Genomic DNA, 17,090 nt, shown 5'->3' with positions numbered 1-17,090 from the left:
CTTGCATAGTCTTTTGGCAGCCAAGGACAGGAAGAAAAGTGAGGTTTAGGGCTTTGGAAAAATCTGCCCAAACAAGGTTAGTGCCTAATTTATACTCTCTCTCACTCAATTTATGTTTAAGGACATGATTTAAGTTGAAATTGTAAGTTAATGTATAAATTGAATTTTGAGAACTTGGAGACTTGAACAAAAATTAGGGTTTGCTTAGGAAATTGTTAGAGGACATTGTAATGGTCAATTAGTAACCATTTTAGGTAATTTGACTAACAAATGGACTGAAAAATGAGGTTGCAAATTGAGGTTGCAAGCTGCCCTATGGACAGCAGCATAGGGACTGAAATTTCAGTCCCTTTGCACTGCCATAACTTGGGCTGTGCTTGTCCAATTGATGTTTGGCCAATTGGACATGAAACTAGGCTTATAATGGCACATTTTTGCTGAAGAAACCATGCCCAAAAGACCAAAGCAAAAGGGTCAAAACTCAGCCACAATCCGGAACCCTGAAACTGCCTCTGCAGAATTTGACCAAATGAACAGTAACTGTTCATTTGGCCATAAGTCACTATAGATTTGGTCAATTGGTCTGAAATTTTTACAGCAACAAGTTAAGACATAGACAAACAACTTTCATAAAGGAACCTACCCCAAATTATGGCCAGAACCCATTCAACTAAGTGACTCAAGTTACTGTTCATGCACTGTAGATATGGTAAATTTCTGCAGACTGCATATCCGGACAGCTTGGGTTTTTGAGCCATATCTGGAGTTACAAAACTCCAAATGGAGTGATTCAAAAAAGGAAATTCAACTAGACAAAATAAGGAACAACTTTTATGCTTTACATTTCTTCAAATTCCAACAGTAACAGTATCCAATGGAACAGTGAAGTTATGGTACAAAATCTGAAAAATCTGCTCCTTTGGTTTAATGTTTAGAAATGGTAAAAACACTTAATGCCAACAAGTTTTAAACACCAAATGTGGTATGTTGGGAGTGCCAAAGTTGATGTACACATTTTTATTCTAAAAGTCAACATTTTTGTTGACCAATGATGAATAGTGACACCAAAAAAAGTTGAAATTCACAAGTTGACAAATTTAAGAGTTTCAAATGCCCTAGTATACCTAACAAGATTGGTTTGGATAGTTTGGCATGCCAATAGGGTTCAGTTAGCGATCGCACATGGCAAAAATGCCATTCTGTGATTTCATGGCTTTTAGCCATTCTGACTTTGTATTGAGACTTGGCCTTGTGCCTGATATTATTTACAGCTTGTTAGCTGTTCTGTTGCACACCGAGAGATGCATATGTGACCGATGGTGTGACGGCCCGAGGTACTAGGTACCCAGCGCCAGTTTACCCGTTATCCATCGATCGCCTAGTGTAGGTTACTTGGGGCAACCAAATGAATAAAAGTGAACAAAGTTAATGAATTAATGAATATACCAAGATCAAATAAAGAAAGCATACACATTGTATACACATTTATATTCTTGCTATTTTCTTCTATTATATTATTGCACCACTAAGCATTATTGCTTAGCGCGTTGCTTTGCCACGCCGTAGGTACCGGAGATCCCGATCGTGAGCCCGTAGACCACGCATCGGGTGAGTCCATCCGACGCTTCCGCTGTCCGTGTCACCTCACTACTGCAGTGCATCGGTAGGGCACTAGGTGTCATTTTGTCATTTTGATATTTTGTAGCAGATTTGTATTTTCTCATATGTATTTGAACTCATGTAATATATTTTGATGTTTATGTAAATAATGAAAGTTATGACTATGAATGCAAGATTTGAGCATGTATTTATTGCTTGTATATGAGAAAAGGTTGTTGAAACCTGAAACTGAAAAATTGTTAAAATCTTGATATTGAGTTTTGTGATGACATTGAAGTTGAGAATGAATGAATTTGTTTATTGGAAGTGTTTTTAACAGGTTCCGAAGAACGGTTTTCTCCATTTTTAGCCGGTACTCCGCCGGATTTTCTTTAAAATCTTCGGAACCTCAAATGAATAATACTTTTGATAAATGGTTAAAATAAATCAAATTTCATAAATTAACTTCAAAAGCATGACACAAATTAAGTAAGGTATATTAGAGTGTGCCAGTACACCGTGTGGCATTACTTACTCGGGTATACTGTACACGGGTAAGGGGTGTCACATTTAGTGGTATCAGAGCACGGTTTAGGCGTTTCTGGGCCTAGATTGAGTCCATACCATGCATTGCATTTGTAAGAGTCGAGGTGACACTAACGCAGATCTGTTTATCTTTCTTATTTTGAATAGGATATGGATCCTTCATCTCAGAGAGCCGTTGAGGAGGAAGTGGAGAGTCATCCTCCACCTGCAGCACTGTGGATCTGGGGCATGAGAGAATCTGCTCCGCCAGCTCAAGCAGAGCCTGCTCAGCCTCCACAGGCCATGTTCCAACAAATGGCCGACTTCTTTAGACAGATGGCTGGGGTAATGCCAGCAGCACCACCACCACCACCAGCTCCACAGCAGAAAACACACTTGGAGAGACTAAGAAAATTTGGGGCAGTGGATTTCTATGGCAAGAGAGAAGATGACTCTGTTGCAGCCGAGAATTGGTTGAACAGAACAGGCAGAGTCCTAAAACAGCTCCACTGTACTCCAGAGCAAAACCTGGAAGCTGCCATCTCTTTGCTGCAAGATGATGCCTATGGATGGTGGGACACTGTGTCCAGTGAAGTGCAGAATTTGGGATTTCTTTCTCTCGAGTTCAAGAAGAAGTATGTGGGTACTTGTATATCCGGAAGAGAGAAGAAGAGAATTTATTAACTCGAGGCGAGACAATTGTCGATGGTGAGTATGAGAAAGTATTCGTCCGATTAAGTCGCTCCGGAAGGGAGATAGTCGCAAAGTAAGCTGAAAGATGCAAGAGATTTGAAGAGGGACGAATGACAATATCAAGATACACTCAACGCCTTGGGAATCACGTAATTTAGCAAGCTAGTGGAAGCTGCAATAAGGGTTGAAAAAGTGAGAATCAATGAACAGACCAGAAGGGAGAGACAGCAGAAGAGGGGACCGGGTCAGTCTAGTTCAGCCCCTGCATTTGGGAAGAAGTTTAAGGGTCCTCCAGCACAGAGTTCGGGTCAGCCACAGGCTGTGGTCACCTCAGGCCCAGTGCCACGCTCACCCCTAGGAGAGGTCACCCACACCATCAAGGCGCTCTCCAGGATGGGGTTCAGGGACCAGCCAAAGATTTTCTCGCATGTCCACACCGCCGAAATGGCATAAGGGGGAATGTTGGAGAGTAACTGGTGCTTGCTTGAGATGTGGGTCGACAGAACATCAACTGAGGAACTGCCCACGCAGAACTACTACAGCTGCTCCAACACAAGCAGACAGACCTGCTCTTGCACCACCAAGGGGTAGAAGGTCTGGTAAATCCGAAGCTGTGGGACCATCTCAGAGGCCTGCATCTGAGCCAGCAGAGAGGCCAGATAATAGACCACCTGCCAGAAATTGTGCCTTGAGAGCTCAGGAGGAGCAAGATGCCCCGGACGTCATCAGGGGTACGTTCTCCCTCTACACTACTCCTGTGCATGCATTGGTGGATCCAGGATCCACTCACTCATACATTTGCATCAATCTACCCGTAGAAAGGGAGATACTGGTAGGGGAGAGTGACCAAGACATTCTGGTCACTAATCCATTAGGCCACAGTGTAGTGGTGAACAAAGTATACAAAGGTTGCCCGTTGAGGATTCAGGGGTATGAATTCTTGGCAGACTTGATTGAGTTGCCCTTCCATGAGTTTGACGTGATTTTGGGAATGGACTGGTTGTCACGTTATCAAACAATAGTTGATTGCAAATTGAAGAGAATTTCTTTGAAAACCCCTGAGGGTAATGAAATTACAGTTGTGGGGGAAAGGATAGATTTCTTGTCCAATGTCATCTCAGCCACAGTTGCAAGAAGAATGATGAGAAAAGGCTGTGAAGCCTACCTAGCACATGTGGTGGATACTAGGCAGGCTAAGCCAAACCTGAGTGACATACCCACAGTGAGAGACTTCCTAGAAGTATTTCCTGAAGAGTTGCCTGGTTTGCCACCAGAAAGGGAAGTCGAATTTGCTATTGAGACACTGCCAGATCTGACACCCATTTCCATTGCTCCTTATAGGATGGCACCTCTGAATTGAGAGAGTTGAAAACTTCGATTGCAAGAGTTGCTTGATAAGGGGTTCATACGCTGATGTGTCACCATGGGGAGCTCGGTCTTTGTTTGTGAAAAAGAAGGATGGGACTTTGAGGCTTTGTATTGATTACCGGCAGTTGAATAAAGTGATTGTGAAGAACAAATATCCGTTGCCCAGGATTGATGATCTGTTTGATCAGTTGAAGGGAGCAGGAGTATTTTCTAAGATTGATCGGTCGAGGGTATCATCAGCTGAGGGTGAAAGATGTAGATGTGCCCAAGACTGCATTCAGGACCCGGTATGGGCATTATGAGTTCCTGGTGATGCCCTTTGGCTTAACAAATGCACCAGCGGCATTCGTGGACCTTATGAACCGTATCTTCCACCCACACCTAGATCGGTTCGTAGTGGTCTTTATTGATGATATTTTGGTATATTCCAAGACCGGGAAGAACATGATGAGCATTTGAGGATTGTTACGCAAACCACGAGAGAAAAGAAGTCGTATGCTAAGTTGTCCAAGTGTGACTTTTGGCTGAATGAGATTGCATTCCTTGGACACATAGTGTCGGTGATGGGATTAGGTGGATCCCAAGAAAATAGAAGCGATGATGGAATGGAAGCCTCCCGGAAATACAAGCGAGGTCAAGCTTCTTGGGGCTAGCTGGATATTACAGAGATTTGTGAAGGATTTTCCCTAATAGCTGCTCCAATGACCAAGTTGTTACACAAGAATGTCGATTTAATCGGAATGACAAGTGTCGGACCGATTTTGAGAAATTGAAGGCTATGTTGTGAGGCACGGTGTGCACACCGATGTCGTGAAAGGACTTTGTGGTCTCAAGTGATGCCTCACATAATGGGTTAGGGTGTGTATTGATGCAAGAGGAAGGTGGTCGCCTATGCCTCCGAGCGATTGAGGCCACACGAACAGAACTACCCTACCCATGATCTAGAGCTTGCAGCAATTATCTTCGCACTGAAGATATGGAGGCATTACTTGTATGGTGAAAAGTGCTACATTTACACAGACCACAAGAGCCTGAAATATTTGCCAACCCAGAAAGAGCTCAACCTTAGACAGAGGCGATGGATTGAGTTCCTGAAGGATTATGACTGTGTAGTTGACTACCACCCTGGGAAGGCAAATGTAGTTGCTGATGCCTTGAGCAGAAAATCCATGACAGCCTTGAGATCATTGAATGCCCGTCTATCTTTGATTCGAGATGGAGCTATTTTGGCTGAGTTGCAAGTGAGGCCAAACCTGCTACAGCAGATTCTAGATGGGCAAAAGGCATATGAAAAGCTAATGGCCATTATGAGCAAAATCCCAGAAGGAAAAGCAACTGACTTTGAGGTGAAAACAAATGGGTGTCTGTATTACAAAGGAAGACTGTGTGTACCAGATAATGGGGAATTGAAAGCCAGTATTCTAAAAGAGGCACACACTAGTGTATATGCTATGCATCCAGGAAGTACAAAGATGTACCATGATCTGAAACTCCAGTATTGGTGGCCTGGTATGAAGAGGGATATAGGTGACTATGTGACTAAATGCTTGACATGTCAGCAAGTCAAGGCAGAACATCAAGTTCCATCAGGTTTGCTACAGCCTATACGCATACCTGAATGGAAATGGGATCGGGTCACCATGGATTTTATAAGTGGTCTACCTCTCACCCGGAAGAAGCATGATGCAGCATGGGTGATAGTTGATAGATTGACAAAGTCAGCACACTTTCTGCCAGTTAGGACTGACTACTCACTGGAGAAGTTAGCAGAATTGTATATCAGTGAGATAGTTAGACTGCATGGAATTCCACTTTCCATCATATCTGATCGAGACCCAAGGTTTACATCGAGATTTTGGAAGAAGTTGCATGAATCCTTGGGTACACAACTCCATTTCAGCACAGCTTTCCATCCTCAGACGGATGGGCAATCTGAAAGAGTAATCCAGGTAAATAATTGAAACCAATGAAATTGATACAAATATTGAATTGAAATGATAACAATAACGTGAAATACTTGTCAGGTCCTTGAGGATATGCTGAGGAGTTGTGTCATTGAGTTTGAGGGAAGTTGGGATAGATACCTCCCACTGGCAGAATTTGCATACAACAATAGCTACCAAGCTAGTATCCAAATGGCCCCATATGAAGCACTATATGGGAGAAAATGTAGAACTCCAGTGTGTCTTTGGTGAATTGGCGAAGACAAGCGGTAGGGCGGACACAGTGAAACAGTGAGGAGAAAGTGAAACTAATCAAAGCCAACTTGAAGGTTGCCTCGGACAGACAGAAATCTTATGCCGACCTGAAGAGGAAAGAAATAGAATATGTGGTTGGCGACAAAGTGTTCCTCAAGGTGTCACCATGGAAGAAAGTATTTGTTAGTAGTATGCCCTAGAGCATATCATTTAGTATGTATCTTGTACATATTTTTAATAATAAAAGGCATTTCCACTTTTCCGTTTACATAATATATTTATGTGTAATAGAAAAGGTCCATTGATATTTTGTTAGAAATATTATTCTTAAGTTGTTAAGAATATGAGTGACAATATTTCTAGCACAAAGTATCATAAATAGGTTCACAATCGAGGATACTTCATAATAAGGACATGACTTATCCAGAAAGATTGTATTCATGTTTGTTCCCAAGTTATTTATATGAGATATAAATAAGATGGAATGGTGAGTCTCATGCCATATAACAAACTTGATAGGCACTTATAAATGATACGTAGGCGAACGGTGACACTTATGACAAGCACATGGAGTTTACTCTTGTCAATGTTTTGTCATAAATCATATCGATGCATATAATCTTTAGACACGAGATAGCACAGTTATCTTGTATATAGGTAGTTTGAGTTTGATACTGCTTTCATACTTGTACTATGTATGGGTATATGGGCATGTGTTGGCTCTTGCTAGTTATATATGGAGGTAGGTGTTGATCAAGATGGAATCTGTTCCTCTAAGTAAATAGAGTTAAAATCCTATGTTCATTTAATTGTTCTTGATGTTTCAAGTTCCTGGCCAGGACAGATAGATTTATTCAGAAAAGAGTTTCTGATGAGAAAAATCTTTAAATCAAGAACTGGAATTAAAAGAGAACATAATATTCATAGCAAATGGAGTTTGACATAAACCATGACTCCAGCTTGAGTTGGGATTTTATAACAAAGAGATTCTAGTGCATGGTAACATATGATTATAGGTTCATTTAAGGTAAACCTTATTACTAATTGGGTGGCCATGGCATGCTATGCTAGGTGTTAACCATGGTCTATGAGGTTCATAAAATGATTTAGAGAAATCATTTATGGTAAGAAAGAGTTCTGATGATATTAAGAGTTGATATCATGTCTCATTGCCAATTAGTGATGAGCCTAGTAAGTCACACACATACACAAGTTATCACCTATTTAAATATGATTTAATTAATTAATTAAAGAGTTTAATTGATTAATTAAATAGATTTGGTTTGCAATTAAATTGCAAAGTCCCTAGCATGACTTGAAACCAAATCTAGATTATTGGATGTGTAGTACAAATTAAATTTATATTTAAAGTGTTTAAATATGAATTTAATTGATGAGAAATTAATTAATAGAGATTAATTAATTAATTTATATTTGATATAAATTAATTAGAAGAAGAAAATAATTATTTTGGGTTAAGAACTCAAAATTAAGACACAGGGGCATTTTGGTCATTTCACAGTGTGACACGTGGCACCATGAGATGGTGACACATGGCATAACACATAAGCTTGCCAAATCTTTTTTTTTTTAATCATGTAAGATGATTAAAATCAAGATTAAATATAGGTTTGACACTTGGCACAATGTGATTGGGTCACTTAAACCTAGAGCTAATCAAAAGGTGACATGTGGCTAGGGTTTAATGTGTTAACCTAGCTATTTAAGTGTGGTTATGAAAAGAAAACATAACCAGCAGCCTCTCCTCTTATTTGTCACGCCTCTTTGAGCCTCTCCAGCTATTCTTCTTCATCTCTCATCAATTCAAAGAGATTAGCCATCAATCTCTGGAATTAAGAACACTAGAAATTGTTTCTAGTGTCCTGTTTACATCTCTAATCTCTTAAAAGGCAGAACTTGAATTTCTAATTAATAGAAAAGGCTTTAGAAGCTGTTCAAGGGCTGCCATAGGTGTTCTTGGTGTGGACAAGCTAGAGGGACAACATCTGGTGTCCTGAAGACGAATCTCAAAGGCGCAGACATTTGCGGTGCATCAAGAGGTTAGTGTAATCGTTCTTGATTTAATCTAGGGTTCTAAAATTAATCTGATTAATTTTAAAATCTTAAATGGCAAATACAGATCCAAAAACATATTAAAAGAGTTTTAATATGTTGTTTATCATTGAAATCAAATAGAAAAAAAATAAATCTTGCATGATGCATGTGACCCTAGGTGAAAATTTTTGAATTCAATGGTATAATCTTGTGTTTTTCACGCTTCCATTCCTTCAATTGGTATCAGAGCCACTATATTTGCCATTTAAATTGTTGATTATATAATTTAATTGTGTGTTTGATCATGAGATCAAGAGATTCATTGCTGGTTGGATCATGAGATGTGGCGTCACACATGGTGAAGCCACCATTGGTGGCGGCAACAATGGTTCCTTGGGTGGTTCAAGGTTTGGCTTTTAATTCTGCAATTGTTGTATGATCTAAGGCCTATTCTTTGACTAATTAAAGTGTTTAATTAGTTGTTTTAATCACACAATTAAATTATGATTCAAATCAGAATTTTAAAAATTGTTTGAATGTGATTCAAATCTGAATTTTAAAAGTTGTTTGAATGTGATTCAAATCTGAATTTTTAAAGTTGTTTGAATCATATTTAAATCTGATTTTTTAAAATTGATTCAATAAAATTCAGATCTGATTTTTAAAAAAATATTTGAATGTGATTCAAATCTGAGTTTTTAAAAAATGTTTGAATGTGATTCAAATCTGAATTTTTGAAGTTGTTTGAATGTGATTCAAATCTGAATTTTTAAATTTGTTTGAATGAGATTCAAATCTGAATTTTTAAATTTATTTGAATCATATTCAAATCTGGATTTTTAAGTTGAATATGAGATATTCAATTTAATTTAAGTATGTATGTTTTATTTAATTGTTAAATAGTGATATGCATGATGGATGATCATGGACTATAAAAGACCAATGTGATTGGATTTATTTCTTTTATGTTTCTTTGGGATTGTAAATTAATTAATTTATTTTAATTTATTTTGGGCATGTATTATTAAGTTTGTAATATTTTTGGGTTGTAATTTCATTTATTTAAGTTCTTGTAAATTCGCCTTGGTATGCCAAGGATTACAATGTAATATTGGATTGCAAGAAGTTCAAGGAGGTCAAGAGCATTGGTGGGACCAGTGGGAGGAATTCAAGATCAAGTGTTGATTATGTACTCCTTCAGCAACTCTTGTAAAATGAATGAATGAAATGCACCTAGGTATGGCCTGATTGTATTCTTGGTGGCTCTGAATTGAATCCCTTAGAAAGTCCATGATCATACCATATTTACTGCTTATCCATGAATGCATGAGATGTATGGGAATGTATGCAATTATATGATATATGCATGCTAAATGGATAATGTGCAAAGTGAGACCTTAATAGTAAATAGAATGACCATAAAATCTTCCAAACAAATGATTAAGTTGGAAATGCTATAATTAAAGTAATTATAACATAGGCCCTCCATTGGGGCAATTATTTTAAGAAATTTTAAATAGTTGCATAAGATGCAATTAATTTAAGAGATTTTCTTAAGAATAATTGTTAAGCATGAGATGTTGTAAATATGTAAATGGTTTAGTGGCCAATATTGGATGTACCTGAGGACATTAAAATTATTTGGATAATTCTTGGCTCAATGGCATCAACTTAACTAATGCAAGAAAATTCAATAATGGATGTACACAGATTTTGAGCATTAGGGGCTAGGTAAAGGATTGAACCTCACATGAGATGTGATGGGCAAGTAGTTGCTCACTTATAGTTTATTGTAATTCCAATAATGGATGTACCTGAGGATGATCAATAGAATTATAAGAATTCAATCACCCACTAGAAATCCATCCAACTAGGATTTCCGTTTTCTACTTTGGAAGTGTAGGATTCGCTAAGTTAGTGGGAGGACCAATTTGATTAAAAGACCATAATCACATTTGGTTAATTACATGATACATTTACTAATTAATCTGGTTATTTCTGCAATTAAATTTCTGATAAAAAAGATCACAAAACAACCAACACCATCCAATATCCTTGCAAGCATACTTGATCACAACAGGTTGACAGGACCTAATCATGCGATTGGCTAAGAAATTTGAAACTTGTCTGAACCTTGAACATATAGGATATGTTCTAGTTTCAAATGTTCCTGGTCCCTTACCTCTAGAGGCCACACAAGAGGAACATGAAACTTTGGACAAGTGGAAGGAGCATGATATGAGAGCTAAGTGTTACATGCTTGCTTCCATGAGTAATGAGTTACAGAAGCAACATGAGAACATGCAGAGTGCTAGTGAGATCCTCCTTCACCTACAAGAGTTGTATGGTGAGCACGGAGAATGCTAGGTATGAGATATCTAGACGGCTATTCCGTATGAGGATGTCGAGGGCAGAATGTTGGGGATCATGTCCACAAGATGATTCGGTGATTGAGCGGTTGGAACATCTTGACTTCAACATGGATTTCCAACTATAGACGGATTTGATCCTTGATCCCTTCACGAGTCTTTTGGGAATTTTGTGACAAATTTCCATATGACTAAACAGGAATGCACCTTAGCTGGTTTACTCAACATACTGGTTATTGCCCAAAAGAATATGCCAGGCAATAAAGGAAAAGAGGTAGCTTTGGTTGCATCTTCTTCTGCTAGAAAGTCCAACAAGAAGAAGGGCAATAAGAAAAAGAAACCTCAGATTCCTGGTCCTTCCAAGAAAATAGCTAAACAGAGAAAGGAAGACTAAAGCTGATAAAGGCAATGGAAAGTGTCTCCACTGCCAACAGGAAAGTGTTTCCATTACCAACAGGAAAGTGTTTCCATTGCCAGTAAGAAAGTGTTTCCATTGGCCAGAGTATAGCAATATAAATGAATGCAATGCCATGGTGAAAAGCAACTCAAGTTCAAAATATATTTGGCACTTAAGGTTATGTCATGTTGCAGAAGATAGGATTATAAAATTGGAGAAAATGGGGATTTTATCCTCATTGGGCTCTGAGCCTACTCCAACTTGTGAATCTTGCCTTTAGGGTAAAATGACTAGATCACCCTTTGTTGGACAAGGGCTAAGAGCTGAAAATATTTTGGAGCTAATACATAGTGATGTATGTGGTCCATTTAAAGAAATGGCTAGAGGGGGTTTTCATTATTTTATTACCTTTACTGATGATAAATCAAGGTTTGGGTATTTGTATTTGATGAAATACAAACATGAATCTTTTGAAAAGTTCAAAGAATTTAAATCTGAAGTAGAAAATCAAACAGGAAAGAATATTAAAGTTCTTCGATCAGATCGTGGAGGTGAATATTTGAGTACTGAATTTGATGAATACTTGAGAGAGCATGGCATTGGTTCTCAGCTGACTCCTCCAGGAACGCCACAGCTGAATGGTGTATCTGAAAGGAGAAATCGTACCCTATTGGATATGGTACGTAGTATGATGAGCTATACTGATATGCCAATCTTCTTTTGGGGATTTGCATTAGAATCAGCTTTGTATATTCTGAATAGGATTCCATCAAAATCAGTTTCTTCCACACCTTATGAGATATGGCATGGAAGAAAACCAAGTCTTAAGCATGTTAAGATTTGGGGTTGTCCAGCTTATATCAAAAAGCTGAACACTGATAAATTGCAAACCAAATCAGAAAGAGGTCAATTTGTTGGATATCCAAAAGATAGTTTTGGATATTATTTTTATTTGCCTACTTCACAAAAGGTTGTGATAAGTAGAGATGCCACATTTCTTGAACAACAGTTTGTTCAAGAAGGAGGCAAAGGAAGGCAAATAGAGTTAGAATTGGAGAATTCTGACCAACCAACAGATCAGATGGATATAGATCCATCTAGTCAACCTATACCCATTAATGAAACATCTACAGCTGTTCCTCGTAGAACAACCAGGGTATCTCACCCACCAGTGAGATATGGTTTTCTTCATGAAGAAGAACAAGAGTTGTCTACTCATGAAGAAGTACATCATGGAGATGATCCACTTACTTATGAAGAAGCTATATCAGATATAGACTCTTCAAAATGGATTGATGCTATGAAATCCGAGATTGATTCCATGTATAAGAATCAAGTTTGGGATCTTGTTGACCCACCTGAAGGTATTGTACCTATAGGGAACAAATGGGTTTTCAAGAAGAAAATTGGTTCTGATGGAAAGGTAAAGACCTATAAGGCAAGGCTAGTAGCGAAAGGGTTTCGCCAAAGGCAAGGAATAGACTATGAGGAGACTTTCTACTTTGTTGCCATGCTTAAATCAATTCGGATTTTATTAGCAATAGTGCATACTATGATTATGAGATTTGGCGGATGGATGTCAAAGCGACTTTTCTCAATGGATACATTGAAGAAAACATTTTCATGGAACAACCTAGGGGATTTGAATCCCAAGATGGTTCTAAGGTATGCAAGCTAAAGCGATCCATTTATGGGTTGAAACAAGCTTCGAGGAGTTGGAACATCCGTTTTGATGAAGCCATTAAATCTTTTGGTTTTATCAAAAATGAGGATGAGCCATGTGTATATAAGAAGGTTAGTGACATGCTATCACTTTCCTTGTCTTATATGTGGATGACATCTTGTTGATGGGTAATGATACGGGTATGTTGACGACTATAAAGGTATGGTTGTCAAATACATTCTCCATGAAAGACTTAGGGAGGCAACCTATATTCTTGGGATTCGCATCTATAGAGATAGAGCGAAAGAATAATTGGTTTATCCCAAAGTCTATACTTGGAAAAGGTGTTAAAGAGGTTTAACATGATTGATTCCAAGAGAGGATTGTTACCAAGTGAGACATGGTATCCACCTTTCTAAAGAGATGTCTCCAAAGACACCGAAGAAAGAGATAAGATGGCAGGATTCCATATGCTTGGCTATTGGAAGTTTAATGTATGCAATGTTGTGTACTAGGTCGGATATCGCATATCTCGTTAGTTTGACTAGCGGTATCAATCCAATCAGGTTTGGAACATCGATAGTCATCAAGAATATCCTTAAGTACTTGAGAAGAACTAAGGATTTATTCTTGATTTATGGAGGTGGAGACTTGCAATTGGATGGTTATCGATTACGATTTCCAATCGGATATCGATGATAGAAAGTCTACCTCTGGATATGTGTTCATTTGTAATGGAGGTGCGATCGGTTGGAAGAGTTCCAAGCAGAGCATTTGCAGATTCCACTCATCGAGGTCGAGTATATTCTCGCATCGAATCGCAAAGGAAGTCGTTTGGATAAAGAAGTTCGTGATGTAACTTACAGTAGTTCCTTCCATTGAGTCGCTAGTTCCATTACCTTTGTGACAACAATGGAGCGATCATCTGAGCTAAGGAACCAAGGTCTCACGAGAAATCCAAACACATAGAAAGCGCTACCACATTATCGGAGAAATAGTTGGGCGGCGATGTAGCCATGCGAGAAAATAGCATCGGTGAAAATCCGGTGATCCATTCACTAAGGCTATGTCACGACTCAGTTAGACCGACATCTTGAGAAGATAGGTCTAAGATATTGTAATGAATGGCTCTAGTGCTAGTGGGAGATTGTTAGTAGTATGCCCTAGAGCATATCATTTAGTATGTATCTTGTACATATTTTTAATAATAAAAGGCATTTCCACTTTTCCGTTTACATAATATATTTATGTGTAATAGAAAAGGTCCATTGATATTTTGTTAGAAATATTATTCTTAAGTTGTTAAGAATATGAGTGACAATATTTCTAGCACAAAGTATCATAAATAGGTTCACAATCGAGGATACTTCATAATAAGGACATGACTTATCCCGAAAGATTGTATTCATGTTTGTTCCCAAGTTATTTATATGAGATATAAATAAGATGGAATGGTGAGTCTCATGCCATATAACAAACTTGATAGGCACTTATAAATGATAAGTAGGCCGAACCAGTGACACTTATGACAAGCACATGGAGTTTACTCTTGTCAATGTTTTGTCATAAATCATATCAGTGCATATAATCTTTAGACACGAGATAGCACGATTATCTTGTATATAGGTAGTTTGAGTTTGATACTGCTTTCATACTTGTACTATGTATGGGTATATGGGCATGTGTTGGCTCTTGCTAGTTATATATGGAGGTAGGTGTTGATCAAGATGGAATCTGTTCCTCTAAGTAAATAGAGTTAAAATCCTATGTTCATTTAATTGTTCTTGATGTTTCAAGTTCCTGGCCAGGACAGATAGATTTATTCAGAAAAGAGTTTCTGATGAGAAAAATCTTTAAATCAAGAACTGGAATTAAAAGAGAACATAATATTCATAGCAAATGGAGTTTGACATAAACCATGACTCCAGCTTGAGTTGGGATTTTGTAACAAAGAGATTCTAGTGCATGGTAACATATGATTATAGGTTCATTTAAGGTAAACCTTATTACTAATTGGGTGGCCATGGCATGCTATGCTAGGTGTTAACCATGGTCTATGAGGTTCATAAAATGATTTAGAGAAATCATTTATGGTAAGAAAGAGTTCTGATGATATTAAGAGTTGATATCATGTCTCATTGCCAATTAGTGATGAGCCTAGTAAGTCACACACATACACAAGTTATCACCTATTTAAATATGATTTAATTAATTAATTAAAGAGTTTAATTGATTAATTAAATAGATTTGGTTTGCAATTAAATTGCAAAGTCCCTAGCATGACTTGAAACCAAATCTAGATTATTGGATGTGTAGTACAAATTAAATTTATATTTAAAGTGTTTAAATATGAATTTAATTGATGAGAAATTAATTAATAGAGATTAATTAATTAATTTATATTTGATATAAATTAATTAGAAGAAGAAAATAATTATTTTGGGTTAAGAACTCAAAATTAAGACACGAGGGCATTTTGGTCATTTCACGATTGTGACACGTGGCACCATGAGATGGTGACACATGGCATAACACATAAGCTTGCCAAATATTTTTTAATCATGTAAGATGATTAAAATCAAGATTAAATATAGGTTTGACACTTGGCACAATGTGATTGGGTCACTTAAACCTAGAGCTAATCAAAAGGTGACATGTGGCTAGGGTTTAATGTGTTAACCTAGCTATTTAAGTGTGGTTATGAAAAGAAAACATAACCAGCAGCCTCTCCTCTTATTTGTCACTCCTCTTTGAGCCTCTCCAGCTATTCTTCTTCATCTCTCATCAATTCAAACAGATTAGCCATCAATCTCTGGAATTAAGAACACTAGAAATTGTTTCTAGTGTCCTGTTTACATCTCTAATCTCTTAAAAGGCAGAACTTGAATTTCTAATTAATAGAAAAGGCTTTAGAAGCTGTTCAAGGGCTGCCATAGGTGTTCTTGGTGTGGACAAGCTAGAGGGACAACATCTGGTGTCCTGAAGACGAATCTCAAAGGCGCAGACATTGCGGTGCATCAAGAGGTTAGTGTAATCGTTCTTGATTTAATCTAGGGTTCTAAAATTAATCTGATTAATTTTAAAATCTTAAATGGCAAATACAGATCCAAAAACATATTAAAAGAGTTTTAATATGTTGTTTATCATTGAAATCAAATAGAAAAAAAATAAATCTTGCATGATGCATGTGACCCTAGGTGAAAATTTTTGAATTCAATGGTATAATCTTGTGTTTTTCACGCTTCCGTTCCTTCAGTATTGAGGTTTGGAAAGAAAGGTAAGTTAAGCCCTAGGTTCATTGGCCCATATGAAGTCATTGAACGTGTGGGTCCAGTGGCCTATAGGCTAGCTTTACCACCAGAGCTGGACAAGATCCACAATGTGTTCCACGTGTCTATGCTCAGAAGATACCGCTCAGATCCTTCACATGTCATCTCCAGAGAAGAAATTGAAATACAGCCGGATTTGACATATGAAGAAGAACCTCTACGGATCCTGGCTCGAGAAGTAAAAGAGTTGAGGAACAAGCAAATTCCATTGGTGAAAGTGCTTTGGAGGCACCATAACACCGAGGAGGCAACTTGGGAAAGTGAAGAGACGATGAGGCAACAGTTCCCTCAACTGTTTGCATCAGGTAAATTTCGAGGACGAAATTTAAATTAGAGGGGAAGAGTTGTAACACCCTCCCGGTAATCACTCCGTACATCCTACTGTTCCGGTGACCGGTGTCGGTCCGGACAGCTAGAACGTCCGGAAAAATATTCAAACTAAAGTCAGGAACCATAATTAACTCAAATATTAACAAGAAAAATTTAGTAAAAATTTTAGAAATAAAATACAACCGAGTTAAACGAGCCGGTGCCCAAGCGATGGGTAACCGAAGGGAAGTTGCGGTTCTCGCAACGAGGAGCCCTAGACCCGGGGGAAAAATTATAAAATAATTTTTGGGACTCCAGAAAAGGGTAATTGAGGTTCCCATGGCATTAGAATGCCAAGAAAATACCTAAAAAAATTTTTCAATCGGTATAGACGATTTTGACCCGTTAAAGCCAAACGGAGGGCATTTTGGTCATTTCGCCTTCCGAGGTGATTTTTGGCCGACTTGTCCAGTTGAGTAAATAATTAATATGACATAAAATATGAATAAATATTACTAGAAATGAAAATTGAAATGAGTAGTGAAAGAAAAGAAAAGAAAATGCAAAAATAAGGCAAAAATGACA

This window comes from Hevea brasiliensis, chromosome 10 (assembly GCF_030052815.1).
Source record: "Hevea brasiliensis isolate MT/VB/25A 57/8 chromosome 10, ASM3005281v1, whole genome shotgun sequence".
Taxonomy (NCBI): Eukaryota; Viridiplantae; Streptophyta; class Magnoliopsida; order Malpighiales; family Euphorbiaceae; genus Hevea; species Hevea brasiliensis.
Note: the sequence above shows the minus strand (reverse complement) of the source record.